We start from the raw sequence: 13,673 nt of genomic DNA on the forward strand, positions 1-13,673 counted from the left end.
ATGTGGATACTAGTAAGTTATCATGATCAAATGAATTATATGAGAAGGGTAGAATTGCAAATGTGATTTGCCATATATGATTCAGGTACATGGGATGTATATATGAAATTCTGATATGAAATGTGAATATGATTCAAATAATGATATGTGAAATATATGAAAAGGAACGATGTATTACAAATGTGCTTGTTATATAAAATTGTGGTCCTATGTTTTGGACACGAGAATTATGAAAAAAAAATGGAATATGGTTATTCGGGTTTTGAAATGAATAAAAAGGTATTTATATATTTTTATGCATGAAATGAAATAAATGACTATGTTTTGGTTGGTTATGTAACGGAATTATTTAATGTGGCGATGTTGGATTATATAGAAAAGTGATTGAATATGTGTATGAAGTTAACTAAATTTTTACTTAATCAAGTTGAACTATATGCATAATTTTGTGAAGATTTAATTGCTTATGATTTACTAAGCTCTCGAAGCTTACTCTATGTGTTTTTCCCTTGTTTATAGAGTTTCGGAGACTTGCTCGGGTTGGAAGTCGTAGGAGATCTCATCACACTATTCGATTATCGTTTCGGTAAATAAAAGCTTTGACTTTGTGGTTAAGTGGCATGTATAGGCTAGAGTTATGTCAATATGAATGTAATGTATATATAGCCATGTGATATGGCTTGGTTTTGGTTGTGATTGTATATATGTTTTTTATATGATTTGGTATGTGTACTAAGCATAGTTTTGGTGCTTGTAGGTTTGACCCAATTGGGTGGCAAATTGGCTATTCAAATAGCCTATTTTTGTCCACACGGGTAGAGACACTGGCGTGTGTCTCAGCCGTGTACGACACACAGCCACGTTACGTGGCCGTGTGTCTTTTGGGGTACCCTACGAATTAATGTCAGTATACCCTCCAGTTTTTGCACGGCCAAGCACATGGCCTGTTCACACGGGTGTGTGACCTGTAAACCTTGGAAAAATGTTAAGCTTTCGAAAATTTTTTGTATGTGTTCGATTTAGTCCCAACCCCTTTCTAATACATGTTTAAGGTCTCAATGACCTATACATGGGACTCCATACTGATGTTTCGATGTTTACGAAATGATTGTGAATGTTCATTATTGTCTGGTAACACCTCATAATCCTATTTCAGATACAATTATGGGTTAGGGGTGTTACATTTAGTGGTATCAGAGTTATGGTTTAGTCGGTTCTAGGACTACCATAGCGTATGTGAGTCTAGCTGTACATGCCATAGTTAACCTACGATAGTGTGACATATCCCAGCTCTAACGAAATTGTTTTATAAAATAGAGATGACCTCCTACCAAGCTATTTACAGTAATGCTAAAAAAATGATTTTGAGATGATTGAGATGTGCTTATGATGTGTCGAAATTGGAAACATATGAATAGAAGTTCATGATTTGTAGATGCTAATGTAAGAAACGTGATAATCATGAGTTGAGGATTGTGGAAAAGAGGAATGAAATGAAAAATCAAATAGTGAAAAGCTCATCTATGTTTGATTGACATTAATATGATGCTATGTGCCCAACATATTTGATTTCGTGAATATGACAAGAAAATTTACATCATGGACGGAATGTGTGCGTATGTATACTTATCGAATGATGTCTAATCAGTATGTTCATATGGTTGACTCTTATGTTTAAATTGTTAAATTGAAGATATCATAATGTTATGTTTTATGGCTTTGTTATGGAATCATAAATATCATGATAAAATGAGAATTAAATTTAAAGATCAAATTGAGTGGAACGTAGAAATGGGTACGAGCATTCGATGATGAATTGACAGATAAGACCATGGTTGGACCATGGCAGTACATGTGAGATCCGATGTAAGACCATGTTTGGGACATGGCATTGGCATCGAGATGGGATCTCGTATAAGACCATGTCTGGGACATGGTATCGGCCTCGACGTGTGAGACAGTGTAAGACCATGGGACATGGTATCGACATCGATATGTGATTTCGTGTAAGACCATGTCTGCGACATGGCATCATTATGAGACATCGTGTAAGACCATAGCTGGGCTATTGGCATGGATATGTGATCCCATGTAAGACCATATCTGGGATATGGCATTAGCATCTTATTATGTGTATGAGACTTTGTGTAAGACCATAGTTGGACTATGGCATCAAGTAAACTACGTACTCAGACCCATAAGACGCTCTCTAATTTGACAAATGTTGGTAAGTAAAATTGAAGTTAAATGTTGAAATTTAATTAGATACTGATATTGGGCTCGAGTAAGTAAACTTTATTGTTTGAAATTGTGGATGATAGAAACATTTGTTAAATAAGTCAGTATGTTAAATTGCATGGAGTGAACTATGTGATTGCGATGATATTATATTGACAATGAATGTTGAGTCATATGTATGTATTTATGACAGTCAAGTTAGAGGCTTTACAACTCCCCCTTACCCGTGTTGCTTTTGTGATGAAATTTACAAAAATTTTGTTGAATAACTTCACAAGTATGAGACTAAAGAGTTCAATGGTGAGATAATTAGTAATGCAAGCAAAGTAGAGTACAGGGTAACAAATGAACTCAGTTTTAGAAGAAATATCAGATTGTTTTAAATATTATACAGATTATGTAATGTCATGGTTAAAGAAGAAAATTAGTCTCAGCTAGTTGACTCAAACGGGTATGAAGTCTAAAGATAAGGTTGCTGAGATTCTTTCTGAAATGGTTTTTGTTAGTAAGTGGTATAATACAGAGTTCATGATAACATAATTAGTCAAAGAATGATTATCGAGTTGTAAATATGCATGTGTGTAACGGTTGTAGTTGAATAAATTATGAAGATCTCTTTTGACTATTCTATATATATATTCATTCATCCTCTAGGGCTCATGTGAATGTCCGTATTCTGAAGAAAATATCATTGAGTATACGGGCTGAATTTGTATGTTAGATGAGAGGACTATGAGTCTATTTGAATTATAATGGACATTTTCTTACTTCTCTGAGACTCCATTCTATTATGTTGGGGTAAAGATGAGGGCAAAAAAAAAAAATTATGTGAGGTTGTTCTTCTATCTCTTTTGGATGTTGATATGACTTACGTGTATATATGGAAAGCATGATATCCCTGTTACAATGGATTTCCAGAGCGTGTAAACAACGGTTTCCTTCTAGTTTTCTCTGGGAAATTACCTTGATCTTTATAATCATTTCCGTATGTGTTACATTCTTGGATTTTTGTTATGACATCGTATTTGGGTTTTCTTATATTCTTTATTGTGTGGATTATTTGACAGGATTCATCTTTAAGGTGTATTCTTTGATCTATGGTGAATATGTTTATTATTATAGTAATTTTGGATTCGATAATAAGAATGTGGATTTGGTAACTGAATTTCTCTAATTCTCGTGTAAGGAATAGTCATTGGCGAAGGTATGTATATTAGAAGCTCGAGCTTGAATTACATAGTGGTTTTCTTTTCCCGGATGAGTATGACTAAGGTGAGTAAGTTAATCGGAATATCTTTGTTTCTTTGAGCTATTATGTTGCAAGATCTTTGCTTTGCATGTTAAGAGAATTTTGAAAGATTGTATGTTTGAGTTGCTTTATCAGCATGAAGAGAAGGGTATTTTGATAAGTAATTATCCAACAGTTGAGATTAACACAATTGTTTTATCAGATTGAACTGGTCAATTGAAGTATGAATTGAGTTATGTGTATTTAAAGTATCCTCAGATATGGTAATAAATTTTTTGCATTCACGAGTATGTATACTGATAGTCTGGATGAAAAGAATTATATTCTAGAAAGTATGATTCAGAGATATGCTTATTGGACTGTTTTAATTGAGTGATGTTATTACGAGTTAAGCTGTTCTGATTGATAAAGCTATCACATTTGCGAAAGTTGGAATAGTTTGTGGCATGTTAGCAAGGTTGAAAACAATTGAGAGTATTACTAATCGAAGCTTTAGTTCTGAGTTTAGTTTGAATTGAGTAAAGAATCTATGAATTTCAGTGATGTACTATTGAACAGATTGGAATAAGCTTTAATACAAGAATGTAAAGAAACAGTTTGTACTTTCAGACGGCCAAAGTCACAATAAAAGAGAACTATTCGATTATTGATTTAAAGATAGTCACTTTTATGTCTGTGGTGTGAATTTGATGATATCATGTGTTCGACAGAAAATGTCATATGCTTCATGAATCCTAATGGGTTAAAGTATCTAATGTTACTGACAAAGATTTGAAATTAAGACAGTGTCAATGACTTGAGATATAGAAAGATTCCAAGTGGTTGCTGATTAATCTCTGAGAGAGCAGATATAGTTACAGATGCGAAATGGAAATATCTTTACTTATTTTGTATGAGTGGTTACTCGAGTGATCTTATTTGATGATGGTTTGATGTTAGCTATATATAAAAAAAAAGAAGCTAAATTGATGTTTTCTTTGCTAGTTTGAAAAGCTCAGAAAGGTGTTAGTGAATTGCAAGCTAAACGGGTACAGTATGAACCGACTTTCGATTTTGAATTTCAGAAGTTTTTGTATGAGGCTCAGTAGTAGCTTGTTTGTTATCCGAGAGTAATTAAATGTACAATTATATGAAGTAAATGTTCTGATGTATGGATATGAAACCCGATATTTCTGATTCTGGGTTCAGATGTTGATTTGTCAACAGGTTAAATCTGAAGATCAAGTGTATTCAGGTCTAATACAGTCAGTGATGGTAGGGGTGTGATAAAAAGATAGTCATTATAAACTTCGTATTAAGGTTGTTATTATCACTATAAAGGAGATGTTATTTGTATTGTGGTTAATTGTTTGACCAAAAATCCGCATGATTGTTTCAGTATATATAGAGTTCCTATTTGACAGATCAACTGAGCTATACGTTCTGAGTGAGTAATTCAAAATTTTGACAAGATGCTCCGGCAGTGTGTGTTAAAGTTCTAAGGATTTGGGAAAAAGATATGCAAGGCTGAAATTGATTTGTGACCTTGAGAAATTAACGAAAGTGATTCAAGATTTGGAAGCAACTTCTTCTGGTAAGATTTTCGAGGACGAAAATCCCTAAAGGGATGAGAGTTGTAACAACGCTTTTTTGGGGTTAATTAGAATAGTGGTTTTAGGACAATAATCTGAAGTTAAAATATTTATTTTATTATTTTAATAAAGTCTACAATATGATATTAGAGATGTGTGAAAGTTTCATAAAGAAATTTTACCGTTTGAGTGGTTAATTCGGTAAAAAGGGCCTAATCACGTAAAAAAGAAATAGTTGATAGTTAAATGTGAGAATGTTTAATTGAATTTGTCTTTATAATATGATGCATTTATAATGTAATTAGACCATTATAAGCGTTAGTGGAATTCATGGCTTGGAAAATTGGTAAATAGAATAAGTTTTAAAGATTGGTTAGGTAAATTGAATAATAATAGATTAAATAAATAAAAGAAATACAAAAGTACGGCCATATTGCTTCATTATTCCCGAATATGCAAAGAAATAATAGGAGAAAATATTTTAAGAGTTCGGCACATTTGGGGCTTCATTTAGGTAAGTATTAAGCTCGATTTTTGATAATTTTTATGTTTTTGAGATCGTTGCTTCGTGTTTTACAAAACCCATGCTTAAATTTTAGAATTTGATGATGATTTTATGTGATGCCAGTGTTGATTTTGAGATCTTTGGGGTGATAAATGGTGAAATATGAAAGCTTGATGATAGATAAATATATTTTGTATTTGGATTTTTGATGAATTTGAATATTTTGGGCTAATTTGTGAAAATGAGAAATTGAGGGACTAAAATGTGAAATAAATTATATATATGAGCTTATAAGGACTAGAGGAAAATTCAGCCAAGCATGAGTGTGGTCAAATTTTGAATATTTTGTGTTTTTTGAAATAGGGTTAAATTATGAAAAATGTGAAATGTCAGGGGCAAAAGGTAATTATGCGATTTATGCTTTTTTAGATGAATTTGATTGAGTATATGATTAAATAAGTTGAATTTGCATTGAATTAGATCAAGAAATGAGAAAATCACATTTGGACCGGGGAAAGTTGAAAATTATCGAATAGTCATTCCGGTCCGTTCGTATCCGTATAAGGTAAGTTCATAAGTAATTAAATGTTATTAAATTGAAATATATGTGCATTATATATATATGCTGAATTAAGTTGTAAAATAATATAAATGTGAAGTTTAAGTATGTAAAATACGGCTATTAAAATGACATTGAGTGTGCGAGATTATAACAGCATTGGCTGAGTAAATGGCACTATGTGTGCGATACCGATATGAGTTCGGTTTAATGTAATGGCACTAAATGTGTGATATAATTATAGCTTCGGCTAATAAATTGGCACTAATTGTGCGAGTTCGTTGAATGTTCATTGGTGATCAAATGAATTGGTGTTTCAAGCATTAAAGTGATAAAGGTGATAGGTAAGAACGTAATGGTACAGGTATGTTGGAATCTATGTAATTGATGATGTTAAATATGTAGTAGATGAAAAATTATGCAATGAAAGCGAGTATGATTATGATAAGTAAATTTATGATCTATGTGAAAACGAGATGTGGATATTAGTAAGTTATCTATGATCAAATGAATTATATGAGAAAGGTAGAATTGTAAATGTGATTTGCGATATATGATTCAGGTACGTGGGATGTATATATGAAATTCTGATATGAAATGTAAATATGATTCAAATGAAGATATGTGAAATATATGAAAAGGAACGATGTATTATAAATGTGCTTGTTATATGAAATTATGGTCCTACGTTTTGGACACGAGAATTATGAAAAAATAATGGAATATGGTTATTCGGGTTTTGAAATGCATAAAAAGGAATTTATATATTTTTATGCATGAAATGAAATAAATGACTATGTTTTGGTTGGTTATGTAATGAAATTTTTAATGTGGTGATGTTGGATTATATAAAAAAGTGATTGAATATGTGTATGAAGTTAACTAAATTTTGACTTAATCAAGTCCAACTATATGCATGATTTTGTGAAGATTTAATTGCTTATGATTTACTAAGCTCTCGAAGCTTACTCTGTGTGTTTTTCATTTGTTTATAGAGTTTCAGAGACTTGCTCGGGTTGGAAGTCACAGGAGATCTCATCACACTATCCGGTTATCGTTTTGGTAAATAAAAGCTTTGAGTTTGTAGTTAAATGGCATCTATAGGCTAGAGTTATGTCAATATGAATGTAATGTATATATAGCCATGTGATATGGCTTGGTTTTGGTTGTGATTGTATATATGTTTTTGATATGATTTGGTATGTGTACTAAGCATAGTTTTGGTGTTTGTAGGTTTGACCCAATTGGGGTGGTAAATTGGCTATTCAAATGGCCTATTTTTGTCCAAACGGGCGTGTGTCTCAACCGTGTCTGACACACGGCCACGTTACACGGCCGTGTGTCCCCTGGGGTACCCTACAAATTAAAGTCAGTATACCCTCCAGTTTTTGCACGGCCAAGCACACGGCCTGTTCACACGGGCATGTGACCTATAAACCTTGGAAAAATGTTAAGCTTTTGAATAATTTTTGTATATGTTTAGTTTAGTCCCGACCCCTTTCTAATACATGTTTAAGGTCTCAAAGACCTATACATAGGACTCCATACTGATGTTTTGATGTTTACGAAATGATTGTGAATGTTCAGTATTGTCCGGTAACGCCTCATAATTTGATTCCGGTGACGGATACAGGTTAGGGGTGTTACATTGGCTGCTACTATATTTGCATTGAAAATTTGGCGACGTCATTTATTCAGTGAAAAGTGCCATACCTTTATCGACAACAAGTGTAACTGTAATATCCTAAATTAGGGCTTAATCGGAATAGTGGTTTTGTGACCACAAATCCGAGATAGAAATAATTATTTTATAATTATTTTGATGAATATGATATGATTGCATGATTGTGTGAAAAATTCGTGATGAAGTTCTATGCCTAAAGTACTTAAATTGAAAGTAGGGACTAAATCGAATAAGTTGCAAAATTTGCATTCTAGAAATTTTTAGTATGAAATTGTTTTGGAATATTAATGAGGAGGTCTTAAATAGCAATTTGACCAATTTTAAGTTCATGGACAAATTTAGGACATGGAAGGAATTTTTGGAAAGTTTAGTAGTAAGGGTATTTTGGTCATTTAGTTATTAAAATGAATTAAAAACAAAATTAAAAGCCAATTTTGTCCATCTTCTTCATTAGGCCGAAATTTCAAGGGTTCTCCATAGCTAGGGTTTGTTTCAAGCTTCCAAGCTCCATAGTAAGTGATTCTAAGCCCGCTTTTAATGATTTTTACGTTTTTGAGATCCCTAGAACTCGATAAAGCTTATGTTAGCAATAATTTAGCCTAGGGTTTATATTTGGAAAAATACCCATAGGTGAAATTTGTGTATTTTGATGTTTTATGACAGAATATGAAGTTTTAAATTATGTTAGACAACTTGTACTACTCGATTTTAAGCAAAAACGAGAAAAAGGGCTTAATCGGTAAAAATACCTAATAGTCACAAGTACATGTTAGAGTGAGAATTTGATGTCGCCGTAGAAGAGAAAAGTGATCAGCATGTTGTAAAACATAAGAATAAGGAATAAAGTTTAATCCCGAGCCTAGGGGCAAAAATGTAAATATGCAAAATTTTAGGGGTAAAATTGTAATTTTGCCAAAATTTGAGTTAAGGATTAATTTGATAATGTGAGTATTAAATAAGCTAAATGTGTTATTTTAGATCAAGAAAGACGTGGAATTGACCTCAATCGAGGAAAAGAAAAGATTGTGGACTCAATTGCAAAATCCTTATATTTTGGTACCAAGGTAAGTTCATGTGTAAATAATGTAGCATAATGGTTATTTTTAAGTTATTGATGTTAATTATATGTTATGCTGAATTTTATTATGAAATGTATGCTTTGTGGTTAATTTCAAATAATATGTAAATTATGTGAACTACTTGTTAAATATAATTGTTACCGAGTATTGATTTCGGCATTCTACGAAAGATGGCAAGGATAAGTGTTCGAGGAAAAAGCCCGTTTGAACCTTAGGAATAGATTAGGATACAAGTGACATGTCACTAGGATGGTTGAGCATCCGAGCTCGTCGAGTTGAGTCCGAGTTCACTTATGGATGCGAATGTCCGAGCTCGTTGAGTTGAGTCCGAGTTCGTGAGATGTAACTAGGCATCCGAACTCGTTGAGTTGAGTCCGAGTTCACTTATGGATGCGAATGCCCGAGCTCATTGAGTTGAGTCTGAGTTCACTTATGGGCGGGTTACATGATTGCTTGATTGCATATATGGCACTTATGTGCAAGTTATCCATGTATCCGAATTATATTCCGATGTGTTCAACGGGTAAAGTTCTACTCAAATGGAGGAATATTCGAGATGTAAAGAGACGTATTGGTAAGTGATGTGAAATGGATATTTTGGACAGGTATGTATTTAACCTTCGGGTTGAGTATTGATACAACCACGATAAGGTAACAAGATGATGAAAAATGATTAAAAATGTGATATGTGTTTTAGTGATACATGCTAATGTTGATTGGTATGACTGCTTGTTATGTTACTTATTATTTGCATATGAACTTACTAAGCATTTATGCTTACTCCTCCTTCTTACTCATTGTAGTTTTGGACAAGCCATTTCAGAGTCGATAGGTCAAGGCTCACCACACTATCCTAAGACTTTTGGTAATGGCTTGAAAATTTAAGTATGGCATGTATAGCAATATACCTTTTTGTGTAAATGATCTTATGGTATGGTGATGGAATGGTTGAGGAAATGCTTGATAATGATAAATTATGAAAATGGTTAGTTTAGATTATGTTTGATGTAAGGAAAATTAATAAGATACTTAGTGCATAAAAACTCATAAAAGGGATGAAATTTGCCATAAATAGGATACTGCAGTAACACTGATGCGAGTTTGAAAATTTACTAAAAATCATATAAATTGAATTTGGTGATGAACTACATATCAAATTGAAGCTTGTTATGTCTAGTTTCACATGAGACAAATGAAACAAGTAAAGGAATTGTATGTTAGAAGATATTTGAATTTTAGTGAAATAGAGTCATAGCAGTTTCTGAATCCCCTGTTCCAACTTTAGAAATTCACCATAAATCTTAAAGATATAATTAGGTGTTGTATTTTATATTCTAAGAATCCTTATTGAGTCTAGTTTGAGGAAAAATAAACCTCATAGTCATATGAATTTTGTACAGAGAGAAATATGGTTCGTAGTAAACAGAGGTCAGACCAGTCAAGTCCTGAAACAGGGGTAACTTTAACTAATAAACTGTACTAATTGGCCCAACCAAAAATTCTAGAAAAAAATTAGTAGATAGGTTTACGGATCTTGATTTCGAGTTTCATAACTCGAGATATGATTTTTCTTGTGACTGTGATGCAAGTAGCTTAAAAGCTGTGAATGTAGAAATAAATAATCCAAAGTTCTAAATATGTTAAATTAAGCTTAGTAACACCTCATACTCGACTCCGGCGACGGTCTCGGGCGTGGGGGCGTTACATTTGGTGGTATCAGAGCAGGTTTAGTCAGTTCTCGGACTATGTGTTGTATGTACGGATTTTGCTATACATGCCATATGTATGAATTGTGATAGTGTGACGACTTCTGACCTTTTTAAATGATTTTTATATAGTAAATGGATCCCGATCTAGCTGTGGCAGATGAGTAGAGAGTAATGCGCCACTCCTATTTGAAGGAGCAAAGGTCGATCGAAAACCCACCCCTCATGTTGGTCGGGAGGAGGAGAAAGGGATCGGAAGCCTTTCTCCAAATGATGAGTGCATGGTACATCGAGTTCGTTCTCAGACGAACCCAAATGTACGACCTCCCCACCTCCCCAATTCCTCAACCTGTACCCCGATGCCTCAAGGTATGGATATGATAAAATTTCACGAACGCATGGATGTAATTCGCAAACAAGGGGCTGAAGAATTTAGAGCAAATATTGATGATGATGCAGAGAAAGAAGAGTTCTGGCTTGAAAATTCTATCCGGGTATTTGATGAATTATCTTGTACACCTGAAGAATGTTTGAAATGTGCTACATCTTTGTTGAGAGATTCAGCCTATAATTGGTGGAAGACTTTGATTTGGTGGTACCGAAAGAGAGGGTAACTGGGAATTCTTTCAAGAAGAGTTTCGGAAGAAATATATTAGTGAAAGGTTTATTGATCAGAAATGTAAAGAGTTTCTTGAGTCAAGCAAGGTAATATGACAGTCTTAGAATATGAAAGAGAGTTTGTTCGATTGAGTAAGTATGCTGTGAATATGTTCCTCTGAAGCCAAGATGTGCCGACGATTTGAAGACGGGCTCAACGAAGACATTAAAGTATTTGTCGGGATCCTTGAACTAAAAGAAATGGTAGTATCTTGGTTGATCGAGCTTGCAAGGTGAAGAACTACTTAAAGAAAAGAAAAGGTAGAGGTGAGACTAGAAATTGGAAGAAAAGACCAATGAGTAGTTCATTTTCATAGCAACCTAGAAAGTCAAGGAATATGAATCCTCGTTCCCAAGCTTCAGCTGGACAATCATATGGGAATTATAAGAAGCAAAATATGGGTCCTAAATCTCAGAATACTTCAGCCCGGTGTAGGGAACTCGAGATTTGTTAAACCCGAAAGTGCCGTGTGTGGTAGAAATCATTTTGGTCCGTGCGAGCAAATGAATGTTTTCGATGTGGTTCTCCGGATCATTTTATTAGAGACTTCCCAGAGAGAGCTGAGAAAGAAAAATTTCAGAATGTAAAAGCTAGTGGTACAGACTCGAGGGGAAGATATCCGAGAAAAGCTGGAAGTGAAACAAGCAGTAAGAATGTAGCCAGGGATGCACCGGTTAGACCTGAAGGAAGGGCTCTAGCTAAAACTTATGCTATTAAAGCGCGTGAAAATGGTTCCTCACCTGATGTGATTACCGGTACATTTTCTCTCTATAATGTTAATGTTATTGCTTTGATTGATCCCGGTTCTACTCATTCATATGTGTGCATGAAATTGGTGTCTAGTATGAATATACCTGTTGAGAACACAAAATTTATGATTAGAGTGTCGAATCCATTAGGCAAATGTGTGACTGTTGATAAAGTATGTAAGAAATGTCCTTTAATGATTCGGGATCATTACTTTCCGGCCGACTTGATGTTGTTGCCGTTTGATGAGTTTGATGTTATTTTGGGTATGGATTGGTTGACATTGCATGATGCTAAAATAAATTGCAAAGAAAAGGTTATAGAATTAAAGTGTGAAAATGGTGAAACTCTGCGGGTTGAATCAGATAAATTAGAGGCATTTCCTAGTGTGATTTCTTCAATGTCGGCTCAAAGATATCTGAGAAAGGGTTATGAAGCTTATTTGGCGTATGTAATTAATACAAAAGAAGTTGAAAAGAAAGTTGAATCAATGCCGGTTGTGTGTGAATTTGCGACGATTTCGGAAGAATTGTCGGGTTTGCCGCCAGTCAGGGAAGTAGAATTTGGTATTGATTTGATACGGGGAATGTAACACCCCGTACCCGAGTCCGTTACCGGAATCGAACACAAGGTGTACACAGACTTAACTTAATTGTTTTCACAGTCCATAAAATAAAATAAAAATTTTCCAGACTAGCTGGTTACTGCATCACTGTCGCCTTAAAAATCATATCTTGAGTTTTAAAGCTCGAAAATCAGTTTCGTACTTTTTCCCTGAAACTACACTCATAAGTCCATCAACATATTTTTTTCTAGAATTTTTGGTCGGGCCAATTAGTACAGTTTATTAGTTAAAGTCTCCCCTAATCCAGGGTTTGACTACTCTGACCTTCACGTATTACGAATTGGATATCTCCCTGTACAGGGCTTCAATACTGATGCCGTTTGTTTCTACAGAAACTAGACTCAGAGAGGAATCTATACTATATGGCATGACTCCTAATTATCTCTGGTTAATTTACAATGAATTTGCAAAGTCGGAACAGGGGATCCAGAAACCATTCTGGCCCTGTTTCACAAGAACTTAAATATCTCTTAACATATAACTCATATGACCGTTTCGTTTCTTCCATATGAAAGTAGATTCATCAAGGTTCATTTTCATAATTTATTCACTATTTAATACCATTCCTACTATTTTTAGTGATTTTTCACATCCACATCACTGCTGCTGTCAGCATCTGCCTTTAAGGTAGGCTTTACCTATTTCATGATTTCCATGATTCAATTGGCCCTTTTGCATACATAGCACAAAGTGTGATCATGATTAACCATTCCAATGGCTAATCGTTTCAAAACCATTCCATACCTCATAATGATCAACATACAAACGATTATAGTACTATGCTAAAACGATATAAGCATTTTCGCATGGCTATCCAAGTTTACACAAAACCGAAAGGTACATGACCTACAACAAAAGGGTAGTCCTATACATGCCATTTCAAAGTTCAACCAAAATTGTACCAAAATGGGGCTTTGATAGTGTGGATGACTTCGACTCGATGATCCCAAATCCGATAGCTAACGAGCAAAATCTATAAAACAAAGAGCCAAAGCAACGGGTAAGCATTTTAATGCTTAGTAAGTCTCAAGTAATGAAATCAGCTTTGACTA

Source organism: Gossypium arboreum, chromosome 13 (assembly GCF_025698485.1).
Source record: "Gossypium arboreum isolate Shixiya-1 chromosome 13, ASM2569848v2, whole genome shotgun sequence".
Classification (NCBI taxonomy): domain Eukaryota; kingdom Viridiplantae; phylum Streptophyta; class Magnoliopsida; order Malvales; family Malvaceae; genus Gossypium; species Gossypium arboreum.